This window comes from Telopea speciosissima, chromosome 9 (assembly GCF_018873765.1).
Source record: "Telopea speciosissima isolate NSW1024214 ecotype Mountain lineage chromosome 9, Tspe_v1, whole genome shotgun sequence".
NCBI lineage: Eukaryota > Viridiplantae > Streptophyta > Magnoliopsida > Proteales > Proteaceae > Telopea > Telopea speciosissima.
Window position 1 is genome coordinate 10,847,041 of NC_057924.1, and position 16,663 is coordinate 10,863,703.

The following is a 16,663-nucleotide window of genomic DNA, read 5'->3' on the forward strand; positions in this document are numbered from 1 at the left end:
AAATAGGTGTACGACCATATACCTTTTGAGGTCTAGTCTCCCACGAACAGGAAGATCCTCCTTCTCAACCATAGTATCTTTTTCAATAGCAACATATCATCAGCCTTATCCTCAACCTGAAATATTGGAATATCAAGAGCAACAAGCAGCACATCTTCCCCATGGAGAACACTCTCCCCTGAAAAGGTGTCGATAAAGAATAATAGGCTTCAGACTCATGAAAAACAACATCCATGGTTACCAAAACACGATGAGGAGGATGGTAACACTTACAAACCTTTCTGTGTAGAAGAATAGGCAATGAAAATACACTTGAGAACCCGGGCGGGGATCAAGTTTCCCATGAAGGTGATGATTACAGGCAAAGCAAACACAGCCAAAGGTTCTTGGAAGAATAATGAAGGAGGAAGAGCTTAAAAGCAAATCAAGGGGACAGCGAAAAATGCAAAAAGCGGGTAGGCATCCTATTAATAAGGTAAGCAACAGTAAGAATAGCCTTACTCTAAAAACGGGCAGGTACATTCATAGCAAACATAAGGGACCTTGCCACTTCTAACAAGTGTCGATTTTTGCATTCGGCAACACCTTCTGAGCTGACGTATGAACACAGCTGGTTTGATGAAGGATACCCTGATCAGCAAAGTATGATTGGAAGGGACATTCCACAAATTCCTTGCAATTACCAATGCGAAGGATTTTAATCTTTGCATCAAATTGGAACTAAACCATGTGGTGAAACAACTGAAAACAATGAGAAACTTCATTTTAATGGTGTAATAAATAGACCCAAGTAGTGTGAGTGTGGCAGTCAATAAAGGTGACAAACCAATGATAATCGGAAATAGAAACACAACGGGTAGGGCCCCACACATCTGAATGTATTAAATGAGAAGGAGTAGAACTTTATTATCAGAAATAGGGTAAACAAGACGAGTTTGTTTGGCAAAAACACCAACATCACAAAAAAAAAATTATTTGGATTACAACACTAACTTTAACTAAAGTACTAAGAAGAGGATGACCAAGACGCCAATGCCAAATATGCAACTTGGAAAGAGCAGAGGAGGAGGAATCAGATTGATGAGCCTGTGTGTTGATGATGGAAGTGGAAGGAGTACCATTGTCGAGCAAGTATAAGCCACCATGCACTTTACCACTGCCAATTGTTTTCCCCATCTCCAAGTCCCGAAAGACACAGAAAAGGGGAAACAAAGTGACCTTACAATTCAAATCAACACACGAAATTAGTAGAGAAGTTGGGAACATGTAACACGAAAGATGAGGATAATAGAGAAGAGCAATAGATGGAGCCCTTTACAGAGACAGTGGAGAGAGTACCACCAGCAACCCTAACTCTGTCTTTACCTGAACCTGGAGAGTAGGAAGAAAATTTCTTGGAAGACTCAGTCGTATGGTCAGTGGCCCCTGAGTCAATTATTCGAGGGACGGATACATCTGAGGCGCAGTGACTCACTGAAAAAAATACTTGAGAGAGCAAAATTGGAGTCGAATGTGACTGGCACAGTGGTAGTAGAGGCAGCAGATGATGAAGGTGAGGAAGAGGGGCTCCAACTTGGTCATCAGACGCCAAAGAAGTTGCAACTCGTCTTGTGATAGAGAAGCACCCATAGGGGCAGCATCAGATGTCTCAATATAGTGTGCATGGGATGATGCAGTTAAGATTGTCCCAAAGGGTCAATTGAGCCTCATAAAACTTTATTTTGGCCCATGATTGGGTTCTATAGACCTTAGGCTTCTTATTTTTGGGTTTATTGATGTAATGGGCCTAATTTATAAGCCTATAAAGTAGGGATATTGTTGGGATTAGTACTTAAATTGAGTGTTTGAGTTTGATTAGGATATTTAATAGCTAGATAGAATTCTGTTTTGAGTTTATTTACTTTATTGAGTGTATTAGAGTGATTAGGAGTCCTTTCATGAGTAAAATTAGGAATTTTAGAAGGAATATATATATGATTAGGAATATATATATATATATATATATATATATATATATATATTGTTAACAGATTTAGAATTAGAGTAATGCTTGGATGATCAATTACTGATCCAAGCTTTGTATTTATAATAAATACCATAACTTATAATGGACAGAATTGTTCCTAACATAACCAGCTCTATTATAGAGTCAATACAAAGCATAATGAAAGACAAAAAGACCAGAATACCCCCACGGTATTCAGTCCCATGCAATCCAACACTCCCCCTCAAGTTGGTGCATATATGTCACACATGCCCAACTTGACTAAAATAGGATGAAAAACTTTGCCACTCAACCCCTTCGTGAGCACATCGGCTAACTGATCAGCAGACTTCACAAAGGGAACACAGATGAGGTCAGCTTCAATCTTCTCCTTAATGAAGTGTCGGTCAACCTCCACATGCTTGGTACGATCATGCTGGACAGGGTTATGAGCAATGCTAATGGCAGCCTTATTATCACAATACAGTATAATGGGAAGATGGACAGCAACACCAATATCTTGCAACAAACCTCTAAGACATAACAGTTCACAGATGCCTTGTGCCATGGCACGGAACTCTGCTTCAGCACTGGATCTTGCCACAACATTCAGCTTCTTGCTACGCCATGTGACAAGATTCCCACCCACAAACGAGCAATATCCAAAGATGGATTTTCTGTCTGTAGAGCCAGCCCAATCAGCATCAGTGTAAGCTTCAACTTTTAGATGACCATTGGGAGATAAAAGTATTCATTTTCATGGAGCGGACTTCAAGTATCATAAGATGCGAATAACTGCCTCCATATGAGAGGAATAAGGATCATGCATAAATTGGCTTACCAAACTTACAGCAATAGTTATGTTTGGCCGTGTATGAGAGAGGTAGATTAGTTTGTCAACCAATCGCTGATAGCGACCTTTGTCAACTAGTTCACCTTCTTTCTCCTTGAGCCTTGTAGTAGCTTCCACGGGAGTATCTGCAGGATGACATCCCAATAACCCAGTCTCAGATAATAGATCTAGGATATGTTTTCTTTGAGAAAGTAAGATGCCCTTTCCAGATCGAGCAACCTCTATTCCTAGAAAATATTTTAGAGCTCCCAGATCCTTTATTTCAAATTCACGTCTAAGGAAGTGCTTCAAATTGTTGATCTCTTCACCATCATTTCCGATTACCACAATATCGTCAACATAGACTATGAGAATGGTTGCCTATCACCAACTCGTTTGATGAACAAGGTATGATCAGTATTGCTTTGCTTGTATCCCATAGAAACCATAGCTTTGTGAAACCTGCCGAACCAAGCTCTAGGTAACTGTTTCAACCCATAGAGAGCACGTTTCAATTTACAAACCTTGCCCCTGATCATGTCATCAGAAAATCCTAGTGGAATGCTCATGTATACTTCTTCCTCTAGCTCTCCATGGAGGAATGCATTCTTCACATCCAATTATTAAAGATCCCATCTAAGATTTACAGCACAAGATAATAACACTTTTACAGTATTGAGTTTCACCACTGGTGCGAAGGACTCCTGATAGTCAACTCCATATGTCTGAGTGAAGCCCTTTGCAACCAGACGTGCTTTGTATCGATCCACTGTCCCATCAACCTTTTATTTGGCCACAAACACCCATTTACATCCTACTGGTTTTTTCCCTGAAGGAAGAGCTACAAGATCCCATGTATTATTTTTTTTCAAAGCTCTCAGTTCTTCCAACATTGCTGCCTTCCACTTTCCACCTGAAGAAGCTTCCTGCCAATTTTTAGGAATGGAAACAAAAGAAAAAGATAACACAAATGCACGAAAGGATGGAGAAAGAGAACTATAAGAAACAAAATGAGAAATGGGATGTTGAGTGCAAGTCCTAGTACCTTTGCGATGAGCAATAGGTAGGTCAGAAGGAGAAATCTAACCACGAAAAGTAGGGTCCAAATCCAAAGTCGGCAACTGGATAGGTTCTGGTACTACAGTGGATCGAAGCTGCCCTTTTCTGGAACATCCTCTTTGATAGGTTAAAATGTTAGAGTTGTCAATCATCTTCTGAAACTCACCAATGGTTCTCTGGACTGGACTCAGCTCCCCCTGAATAGGAAGTTCACCATCACTATTTTCCATGATCTCCCCCTGTATATGATTCTCTTTGGCCAAAGGAATAGGGGCAGCACCCAAAGTAGGAGTAGCAGCCAAAGAAGGAGGGACTACAGCCACAGGAGGAGGAATCTCAAGGGAAGGAAACACATCTTCACTAGAACTCTCCCCCTATAGAGGTGGTGAAGAATAATAGGAAAGGCTTTCATGAAAAATGACATCCATACTGACCAAAGTACGAAAGGAAGGGGGATGGTAACACTTATAACCTTTATGGGTCGGAGAATAACCCAAAAAAATACACCGTAATCCAAGGGGTTCAAGTTTGCCAGTAGACTTTGTATCCCTGGCATAACACACACAGTCAAACACTTTGGGTGAAACCACAAAGGAGGAACTCCCAAGTAAAACCTCAGTCGGACTACGGGTGTCACACCCCGGCCCGGTTATTAAGGGCCAAGTGTGGTGGGATGTCTCTGACATCCAACCAATCCCCAAGGATCACAAGTGCAGTACCTATTCACAATCCTTGCTCACGAATCACGATGTCGAGGCGTGGAAACAATTTAATTAATAGAGATAACATCATTAGTAAGAGAAGTCTAAATGATATTTCATTTATATAAATGATAAGGCTTGTGATACAACTATACGGTTCTCAAAGGTAGCACAGAGCAAAAGTATACAAAAAACTATTCTATAAATATATAAAGCATTTATAAAGCATAAAAGAGTGGGAAGGTAGCCTGGACTATCAGGCCAAGATCAGGAGGTTGCTCAATCATCACGTGCGCATGAAGTATCGTGCACTTCAAACTCCAGCGCCGCAAATCCAACATTAGAAGTAACTAAATCACCTGAAAAATAAGGATATCCACAGGGGTGAGCTCTCAACTGAGCCCAGTAAGGGGGGTACAAGCATACAAACACAATAAATCCATGATGCATGTGCTAAACTAACATGTTCCTAGCACAGATACTAAGTCTCATGGGGTATAAGTACTACTACTAGTGGTAGATGCTAATCTCGGTCCCGGAACTAACCCTTCGGTCACCCGAGCGAAACCATTCTACCACGGTGAGGACCCGCCAGTTCCGGAACTAACACATCGGACCCCGACAGACCCCCAAATGACCAACCCTGCCTGTTTATTCCCATAGCGGAATTAGGGACCCGCTAACATGGGATAGAAGATGGCATCCCGGAACTAACACATCGGTCTCTGCCACGGGTTGTCCAACACCTTTCCCCCTGTTGGTAAGGGGCGCAGTACTGGGTAATGAATATCAACCTAGCCCAGTGCAGTCTAAACATGATGAGGCAAGCATGATCTGAGTTATAATTTACCGAATTCCATCATCATAAATTCACATCATATAAATAATCAATGCAAATGCAATGCAGTATGTCTTTGTGCAACCTATTTTACATGCAGTCTAATGCATTAAATAAAAGCTAGAAAACTACATGTTCCAGGTATAGAGGTAATGATGCATGAGCATGGCATTCAGCATAAAGTTGAAATTAATGTGATAAACACACAGGAAATTAAGGTCGAATCCCCTTACCTGTAATTGTAGCTAGCCTAGGTGAATAAACTCCAATAGGCAGGCAAGAACAGACCAAGACAGTCCTAAATATGAGACAAGAATATTATGGATTAGTTATAGAAGGAATCCTAGGTCAGTTACCCACCAACAATCTAACAAACCGACTAGAAAACAGTAGAAACAGCCCTAAACAACATACCAAACACCATGCAATAGGTTCTGGGATGGTCCAAGGTCAAGTCCCAAGGGGTATAGGTCATAAGGGCACAAAAATAGGAGAGCCGGATGCAGACTTCCAGGGAGCCGGTCAACCGCCCCTGGGCCTGCAACAGCATCCGGGTCAGTGTCCGAATTTGGGGGTTTTGCTTCAATTGGCCAGATCTTTGCATGTATGGCCCAAATTAGGAGTTTTAACATTTATTCAAGGTGGGTCAATCTATTTTGGGTGTTCAATTTCATAAATAGTTAGTTAATTTAGGAATTTCTTCAATTAAACTTAATTAGCTAGGTTAGGGTTTACTATACAAGTAATAGCTTCAACATTGAAGGTTTGATTAGAGTTTAACACTCAATTTCAGGTCTGATTAGGCTGGAAATAGTTAGAACAGCCCAATCTCACAACAAAATCTAATTATTCAAGCTTAACTTTGAAGCTTTAATGGAGTCCAGCCATCTTAGGTGTATTTAGACTAAAAATAAACTAAACTTAGAGGAGAAGTAGAAGGATACAGCAAGGGTTCTCAGGGCTTACCAGAAATTAGAGGCAGAACAGGTGCTGGAAGCACTTCTAATGGAGATTCAAGTTCAGGTTCGGTTATGGGAGGTAAGCCTTCAAGAGCAGCCCTTGTTCTCTCTTCTTCTCTTCTCTTTTCCCTTTTCTTTCTTCCTTCTCCAAGCTGGAACGAATTTTTCAGCTTCTCTAACTTGTAATGTGTTTTGTAAATAGTATAAGAGAAGTTATATATATATAGGATGCTTAACCACTAAGGGGCAGAATGGTCATTTGGTTATAAATTATTTCTAAAATTGATTCTTTTGTATTTATTACCTTATTCCAGCTACAGATCGACGTCATGCGACATCAGGGATGATCCGGATACGGGTAACTGTCCGGAACCACATTCCCCACTGGGGAACTGGGTCCCACAGCAACAATTTTACTAAAATACCCTTCTAACCCTATTTGGTCGTACAAAATGTTATATAAATATATTTTAAATTATACTTGCATTGAGTTTAATTAAGGGGGAGGTCCTGCAGCTTGTCCAGCCAGCAGACCCGACACAAGTAGCTCTGGTGCGGGGTCCCACAAGGTAAAAATTACTATTCTGCCCCTAATACACTAATTAATTAAAAATACAACATACATACATATAAAATGGGATTCTTACCTGGGATTCGGCCTAAGACAGAGAGAGGCTTCGCAGGCCATCAATCCAGTATGCCAAGCTTATGTGTTATCTTCCGCTAGACACCTCAGACTCATTTAAGGCCACGATAATTGGCTGATCGGAATGCCTTTACAGACGAGTCATGAGATAGGTCTGAATTTCTTAATCAAGACGGCCCACAACTTAGAGGCTAGTATGGGCAAAGTTGAACCAGAACTTGAAATCTCACAGATTCCAAAATTTCAAATTTATTTGAAAATTTGACCGGGTTTCACAACGGGAGTCAAGAACCCAAGTAGGCAGCCGATTAATGAGATAGGTTGCAGTGAGAATAGCATCCCCCCAATATTGGGAAGGAACATGTCGAGCAAACATCATGCTCTGGCCACTTCTAATAAATGGCGGTTCTTCCTTTCAGCCACACCCATAGTTCAAAATTTCCCAATATATCGCCGAAATATTGGTATATTTCGATAATTTCAACACTACCGAGACGAGATGGGCTTCCGAAATGAAAAAAGTTAAAATTTCAGAATATTTCGGTAAATTTCATATATTTCATTGAAATTTTGTGAAATTTCAGTATATTTCGTATATTTCGTTAAACAATGTATATTTCACTATTTATACATCAGGGTCCGACCGTATATTGTCAATCAATGGTGCAAACCCAAAACACCACTTTGAGTTCATTTTTTTACAATATGAAGGTTTAAATGTATTTATTAAGCTTAAATATGGGTGTACATAAAGATTAGGCCTTAATATGGCCAAAAACCCACCGAGATGGAGTGCCGAAATATGGCAGAAAAATACCATATTTCGGCAAAATTTCTATATATTTCGGATATTTCGAAAATCTCGACCAACCCGAAATGACGAGACAAGATGAGATTTTAAGCCTAGGCCACACCATTTTGGGTTGAGGGTATCAACACAACTAGTCTGGTGAATAATACCATGGTCAGCAAGATATTTTTAGAAGTGACCTTCCTTAGAATTGAGTTTGAATCATTTTATGGAAATGCTGAAAACATGAAAAAACCTGATTTTTTGTATTCATAAGGTATACCCATGTGTTTCTAGAGTGACAGTCAATAAATGAAACAAACCAACGATGACCAAAAAGAGAAGATTTACAACTAGGACCCCAAACATCAGAATGAACCACATGGAAAAAAGAAGTTCTTTTATTTGAACTAGAATAAGTTGAACGTGTCTGTTTGGCCAGAACACAAGCCTCACAAAAAATTTCATCCTTATTACAACCATTTACTAAAGCTAAAACAAATGAGATAAAGTTCCTAATGGAGGTGACCTAATCTAGAGTGCCACTGGTGAAGTTCAGAAGAGACCAAAGAGTTTTGGTGGAGTGGAGAAGGGCGACCATCATCAAGCAGGTAAAATCCACCTTGCACTTTACCACATCCAATCGTCTTCCCAGTCACCAGATCCTGAAAAACACAGTGAGAAGGAAAAAGGGTTACTTTGCAATTAAGATCACGAGTAAGACTACTAATGGAGAGAAGGTTAGTAGTAAAATTAGGAATGTGTAAAACAGAAGACAAGGTAAGAGAAGAGGTGCAGTTAATGGATCCTTTTCCAGAGATGGAAGAAAGGGAACCATCAGCTACCCTGACTTTGTCTTTCTTAGAAGTGGGAGAATAACGATGAAAAAGACAAAAAGAACCAATCATGTGGTTTGTAGCACCAGAATCTATGACCCAAGGATGGGATGCTATAGAAGCATAATGACCACCAAATGGGATACCTGACCGAGCAAAACATGAACCTGAAGGAGCAAAGTAATTAGCAGTAGCGGATGTAGTAGAAGCGGCAGCAGTAGAAGTCTTTAGTATACGTACGAATGCCTGGAGATCATCTTAGGATAGACCAATGTCAGTAGCAAGGGCTGTGGGAACAGTCTCAGTGTGATACTGTGATGAGCCTTGTTTTTTTATTTTTTCTTGGCAGCCCATTTTGCTTCAAAGTTAGCTGGTTTCCCATGAAGCTTCCAACATTTCTCTTTGGTGTGGTAGGGCTTGTTACAGTGCTCACAAGTAACAATGCCTTTAGTAGAATCACCAAGAGAAAGATTCCCAACAGTTGCAGGAGTAGCCAAGGCAGTAGTCTGGAGGACTGATCTGTCAGTAATAGGAAGGTGCAGCATAGCAGCCCTACGGTTTTCTTTAGAGGAGACCAAAGCATAGGATTGTTCAAGTGTGGGAAAAGGAGAATGGGCCAACACTTGGACACGAATCTGGTCATACTCCACATTCAATCTAGCCAGAATCATATACCTGTATCTTGTCCACATGCTTCTTATATGCAGCAATATCAACAATTGTAGTGGGGTAGAAATTAGAAAAATGGTCCAATTGTTGCCAGAGACTGCGCAAGGTAGCATAATATTTGGAGACAGATAATTCCCCCTGAATTGTGTGAGTGGCCTTTCTCCGGAGTTCATAAACTTGTGCATCATTACCAAGCTGTCCGTATGTTTCCTTGCAGGCAGACCAGATCTGATGAGCTGTATCAATACGCAGAAAACCACTTGCAAGGTCTGGTTGCATTGAGCCAATTAAATAAGACATAAGTACACCATTATTGGAGATCCACCTATCCTGAAGAGGACCAGGTTCAGTCGGCATAACAGTGGTACCATTAATATGGCCAGTAAGCCCACGGCCAACAATGGGAAAGAATGCAGATCGAGACCATATCAGGTAATTGGAGCCATCCAGTTTGATAGGATTAGGAGGAAAATTATGGTATTCAGTCCTACCATGCCCATCAGCAGCAGAAGTGCCAATAGAGATTTCAGAGTCACCCATAAGTACAGCAAAGAAACACAAATCACAGAGAAGGGCTATTGTGATGAGAGACCCAGTAAACACTCCAAGAGAAGGGCCACAAATTGAGGGAGAAACCTTTTAAAGAGTGATAATATGTGTCTCCAAAAATCAGTAGCAACAGACAGTCCAATCCCCTAGATCGATTTTTTCAGGGTTTTGAGAAAACCCTGATTTTGGTGAGGTCGATGTAGGGGAGAATGCTTCAAAAAAATCACTAGATGAGGCTGAAACTTGGCTCGAGTGTGTTTCTATGAGGACTTGATCACTCTTCCAAATATCAGCACCAACAGAAATCAGCAACTCCAAGATTGATATTTGTTAGGGTTTTGGAAAAAAAACTTGAGAGGAGGTCTTCAATACAACTGGAGATAGAAACTTGTCCAAAAATCTGCTGCAGTTCTTGTTCTTCAATAAGGTGAATTGATTCTTTGTAGTTGAGATGGAATCAATCCAAAAAAAACTTGAAGCTTCAAATATCGCAGGCAGGGTGAAGGTTCCTATCGATCAGAATTTTTTATCATTGAATGAGGTGATGGAGGGCAGCAACCATATATTACATCCCCCATCAATTACAGATGATTTGAGTAAAGAATATGAGTTTTTTTAAAGAGTTTTGGTGCTGTTGAGCAGTGCATACGGGATTGGTGTCCCAAATCTGATTTCTTCTCTTCTCTTATGTTCTCTTCTTCTTTCTTCTTTCTCCCAAGAATATCGATCTCATCTCTCTTCCCTCCCCTTCCATCAATCTTATATCTTCCCTTGACAACGCAGTTGCTTCCTTTATCTCGGTTTTCCAAGGGGACGAGACGAGATCTCATACGAGTTCTAAAAGTGCAATTTCTCAGTCGAGATCTCAAGATCTCGAAATCTCAACCCAAACTCTTTTATATAAGTGCCAAATTTCGAGATCTGGGTGAGATCTCAATGGGAAATCTTGGTACACAGACATTTATTTATGCCAGAAATCAAGACAGACACTTATTTATGCCTAATATCATTTAAGTAAATGTTTTTATATTTATATTTCAAATGTTTTTGTTTTTGTATTTCAAATGTTTTTGTATTTATGCCTAATATCATTTAAGTAAATGTTTTTGTATTTATGCCTAATATCATTTAAGTAAATGTTTTTGTATTTGTATGTCAAATGTTTTTGTATTTGTATTTCATTTACTTAAGATATTATCCATAAATAAGCAAATACCTCCTATTTGAATCCAATAAAAATAGTAAAAAAATAAAATTCCAAAAGGAAAAAAATTCAACCCCCCAGTTCAAGAACAAAAACTAGATTTTCGGCAATAGTCGCAATTTTCAACTTTCTAATGCTGGGGTTTTTCTTAAATCTAAAAATTCCATAAATCTTAATATGGTAAAACATTGCTAAAAACCAAAAGTGCGGTAAAATATTCATTTGTTTTGATGTCCAAAAAAATATTTTCATTCAAAGCGATTTTGACAACATTCGCGCACACCAAATTAAGTTTGACCGGTACATAACTCCTTTAATATAAATCAGATTTAAGCAATCTTGGATTTGTTGGAAAGCTTTCTAATGCTTATTTAAGTTGTTTTACATTAATAGTACGTCGTCGCCTATCAACCTAGGGTCCAAAGTGAAACTCCTATTTGGACTTTGTTTTTACAAAATCTGATAGTGTCATTGTGTTTAAATGGCCTAAAATAGGCTGAGTACCAATTTTCAGACCCAAACTAGGTCTAAAACCCACCAAAACCAGGTTACGAGTTGGGAAAAAAAAAAATGGACCAACTCGACCGAGATCTCCTTTTTTCCCAGGTTCGAGTTCCGAGTTTTAGTACATTGCTCCCCTCGGTGCCAAATGATGATATTTCCGTGTATGTGTCACGTGCAAGGCATGTGTGTGTACAGGTCTACACGTGTAAGGAGTGTTAATATACATTGTTGTTGCCCTTACTTAACAGCTCGAGCTTTTAGGATAAGCGGCCTAAAACTGTGATTAATCAAACAATTTGAAGTTGGAATAATGAATGCTACAGTTGTTTTGTTCATCATTACACACAGTGACTGAGTTTACCAAGATATGATTCTTAAACATTGTTTTTTCTAGGTTTAGCCAATATTTATTTACTAAAGATAATTCCATTCTGTTTGCACAGTAAAACATAGCACTACTTAAGTTTGTTTACTGCAACGTGGTTGTTTTTGTATTATACACTTGTAGATAGTGATAGTTATAATTCATTATCACTTCTTAGTTATAATCTTATTCTCATTTTCCTATTCATGCTTTCCAATTCTATCTCCCTTCTCCAAAGCATCTCCTATTCATTTTGTTAAGAATCGTGGGTTAGAAAGAGAGAATGAGAGAATGGAATAATAATGTTATTTCATTGATAGGTAAGCCCCTCTATTTATAATAAAGGGGAAAGTTACAAAGGACTGAACTAGGCGATGTGGGACTAAACCCACATAGCCAACTGTAGACATAATTACCCCTAACTAGCTGACTCTATAAGAGCAGCCACTTAATACCCCCACAAGGAACCAGAATACCCCCACGGTATTCTGGATTACATATTCCAACACTCCCCCTCAAGCTGGATTACACAAATATGAGAAGAACGAAAATCCAGCTTGAACTAAATAAAAAAAGAACTCCATAATAATGCTAACACACCCCCTCAAGTTGGCGCATACAAGATACTAATGTCCAAATTGAACAAAATTGGAAGAAACTAAGTTGTAGCAGAATCCAGCTTGACATATGAATGCAGCTCCCAAATAAACCTTCAAGAATTTGAAATAACTGATCTCCAAAACCTGGGCAGCCTTGATCAACAAACTTTCACCAATCTTCAACAGCTGTCCAATGATGAATCTCTGACTGAAAATCTTGAAGATAAGCAACTAGGACAGCAAGTAACGGAAACAAATAAATCAAGCAGCAGAAATGATCAACGCAATTGTAGAACCTCATATAGGCAGGCAATAACCAAACATCTTCAATACTTTAATACTTCAATCTCTCCCTTACGGCAAACTCAACCTAACAAAGGAGATACCCAATGGCAATGGTGGAAACTCTGATCTTCTATGTTTTGCACCAAGTGTTCCTGCAAGTTCTACTTCTACAATGTCTGCAGGTGTATTGTACATAATCTCCCCCTCACGTGTAGTAGTACACGTGGACATAACAGAGATGATGAATGAGATATTGCAAAAGGATAATATTCCAGAATATTCCAAGAGGTGCTAAGGGTAATGGAAAAGAAAGAAATGGCAAATTAGATAATACCATTATCGTCCAAAGTAGTTATGGGTATATGCCTAAGGTATGTTTTGGGAGGTGGTGAAGTGAAAAGAGCAGTAGGATAATGAATTACGGAGTAAAACAATTCAACGTATAAATTTTCAACTATCTTCAAACGATCAAACAAACACTTTTGATGGAAACTCCTACAGGGGAGAAACTCCTAACTCCAATATTCAAATCTGATAAGTATACAGATCTGATTTGAAGTAAGGAAAAGCTCCAATCTTCAAGGCTTGAACAATCTTCAAACAAGGAAGAACGAGTGTGTAAAACCCCAATTTATAAACTCCCACATGCGAAATAGGACTGACGAAGATATCTGGACAGCAATTGATGGAAGAAGCTTCAACAAAAAAAACTTTGATCAGATCTGAATTAGTGAATAATGCTAGGATCAAGCTCCAAAGTAAGCCGGATATGAACCAGAAAAGCTTCACATAACTGAATAGGTTCGTAGTTACAACCAATAACCATGGAACACACTATTGTAATCCCAAATAAGCTGATCTCCAGGGTAGTAGATTCGAGTCTTCAATAACGAAAGAAATTCGATCTCCAATAGTAGGATACTCAGTCTCAATAATAAGGCAGCAGTAGTCCTCATAAAGGTAGCAATAACATGTCAACCAGTCATGCTTACAGAAGGCAATCAATAGAACCAGCAAGGTATGTAGTAAAGCTTAATAGAACCAGCAAATATAAGAGAAATAACCCGACAGATCCATAGGTATTTGAAGCAGCCAGCCACATAGGAACTAGAAAAAAATAGGCTGATAGTTGATGAAATTGAGCCATAAGAATGAACTTGAATATTTTCAAAATAAATCCATGAATGATGCTGAAACTTGGGTTGAGAACTCCTCTGGTATGTATAAGACTCCCCTCAAAAAATTAGCTTGATAGGACAGCCCTAACCCTAAAATCGATTTTTGTCAGGGTTTTACAAAACCTTGAAATTGAGATCGATTAGGGGAAGGGAACTTCAAAAATCTGTTGATGTTTATCAAAGTGTGATGATTTATTGGCATAGATGCTGTCCACAACTGCTGGAATGGATCTCCAATACGAACACCCAATCTCTTGTTGGATTTGAGACTTGATCTTCAAGTAGGAGAAACACCAAAAAGTGCAAAAAAAATAGGGCAGCAGCTATCTTAGGTAAAATACTTCTTTAAGCCATGAATAATTGAAGTAGATTGCCTCTCTTGATGGTAGAAACACCTCAAAAAACTCCAGAAGCAGCAGGTAACCCTAACCCAAAAAATCGATTAATGTCAGGGTTTTGGAAAACCCTGAAAAATAGAGACCAATTGGGGAGGGGTCTTCTAGAAAACTTGGATAGATGCACGATTAAGGTCGAGTGGTCCTAGTAATGGAAGTAATCAGCCCATCAAAAATCAGCAAAAGTTGAAACCTGTAACCCTAATTTCGAGTGGAGTCAGGGTATTGTCAGGGTTTTAGCAGGTAACCAAACTAGCAGGTTAAGAAAGTTTTTGCTGTAGAAACAAATCCAACCATCAGAAAGGGTCCAAACTTAGGTCAAGTAGGGTTTGTAGTAGTAGGGAATCATCCCAAAAAATCAGTTGCAATCTGAAAAGGGAAACCCTAAAATCAATTGGAGTTAGGGTTTTGAAAAACCCAGGCAAGTGGAGATCGATTAGGGTAGGGGCTGGAAAGGTTAATGAATGATGGAGAAATAGCAAAAAAAATGGAATGAGGTCATTTAAATAGGGTAGGAAGGTGCTGGAAAAGAGAGCAAAGGGAGCTCCAATGGTAGAAGGTCAGCCTTCAATAGTGATAGGAAGTTGATCTCCAAAAAATTCTGGAAAGCTCCAATTCGCAGAGATGGTTCCAGTAGAATATTAATTGAAAAAAGAGATTGAATGGAGGAGGGCAGCAACTAAATCATTAGTTAAGGTTTTTACCTCATTAGTGTTGCCCCCTTACAAGGATGAGAAGAAGAAAACCAGAAGAAGGAGAAGCCGAGAAAGAGAGAAGAAGGGAGAAGTTGATTGAAGAGAAGAATGTGGGTTTTTCCTTTCTTTCTAACCTAGATCAGACTTAGCTCTAATACCATGTTAAGAATCGTGGGTTAGAAAGAGAGAATGAGAGAATGGAATAATAATGTTATTCATTGATACGTAAGCCCTCTATTTATAATAAAGGGGAAAGTTACAAAGGACTGAACTAGGCGATGTGGGACTAAACCCACATAGCCAACTGTAAACATAATTACCCCAGACTAGCTGACTCTATAAGAGCAGCCACTTAACCCTAATAACATAGAAATAAAACTACCCCAAAAGGACCAGAATACTCCCACGGTATTCTGGATTACATATTCCAACACATTTTCATAATTTTCTTCCAGAATCTCATTTCTTTATAAGTTAAAATGCTTTCTTGTTTCACTTCTTACATGCTTATTAGTTATTACCAAAGAAACTGCAGGCCGTAAAATCTTTTTCAGGTTCGCCAAACTTTTAAAGTCAACTGCAGAAAACTAAAAGTGGGTTGGGTTTTGGTCATAGGATGTATAAAATATGGGAACAAGAACTGTGTCCAGGAGTGTGGCCTACACCAACACTCCCATGAGTCTATCTCTCTCTTCCACATATGAAAAGACACCTTTGCCCCCTTGTTTTGAGGAGGAGAGAGATAGACACATTGGAGTGCTGACGTAGGCCACACTCCCGGACAGAAAACTATTTCTCATAAAAGATATAGGGCATGCCTAATTTGCCACATAGCTCATGTTCAAAGGATTAAACCCCACAAGTTAAAAAGATGCCACCAGAAGGTGTGTTCAACCAACAATCAGCATGATTAGATGAAACAAAGTCTAATATCTCAATATAATGCATTGAGACTCTAATCATAGAATGTTGGCAACTAATTTACAGCATACAATATCACCAAAAATGTAAAGGAATCGATTTGATGATATCTCATACACAAGAAAATATTCGAATATCAATGTATAATTGGCTTGATGGAATCCGCATCAATAGATTTGCAATCCAAGTAAAGACGCAACAGATGCGACATTAGGGGGCATTCTAAATAAAAAAATAGCTACTTTGAAACTGAACTAGGAAAAACATGTATCAAATCCGGATTTCATAATCCAATCATAAGGCTTAGAACATTCTCACTCACATGAATCCAACCCGAGCATTCTGGTAAGATTTAATAACGCCGTTTGGTACTGTGCGCCACCAAATTATCCACGGCTTTGAACTCCGAGGACAAGGAATCCACAGCTTCTGCAACCTGAATAATCATAAAATGGATTAAACATCAATACACTACTGCAAGAGTTCGGCAATTGTGCTTCAAGAGTTAACATGATTGATTAAAGCTGCTTAGCATGAGATAAGGTTGGAACCGAGGGTTTGCCGGCAGAAGTTAGGGTAACATATAGTGCAAGGGATAATAGCAAACTGAGTTCGTAATTACGAAGGAATCCCGGAATTATTTGAAGAAAAAGAA

General features: G+C 39.1%; 1 long non-coding RNA gene across 1 annotated transcript; it reads right to left on the reverse strand.

Moving 5' to 3' along the window:
• Positions 1-690: 690 nt before the first annotated feature.
• On the reverse strand, positions 691-10,513 carry LOC122639571. The gene is made up of 3 exons (XR_006329536.1): positions 10,423-10,513; positions 4,229-4,235; positions 691-702 (listed from the first exon to the last, which is right to left on the reverse strand). It is a non-coding gene; the product is annotated as an uncharacterized LOC122639571 (long non-coding RNA).
• Positions 10,514-16,663: the final 6,150 nt, after the last annotated feature.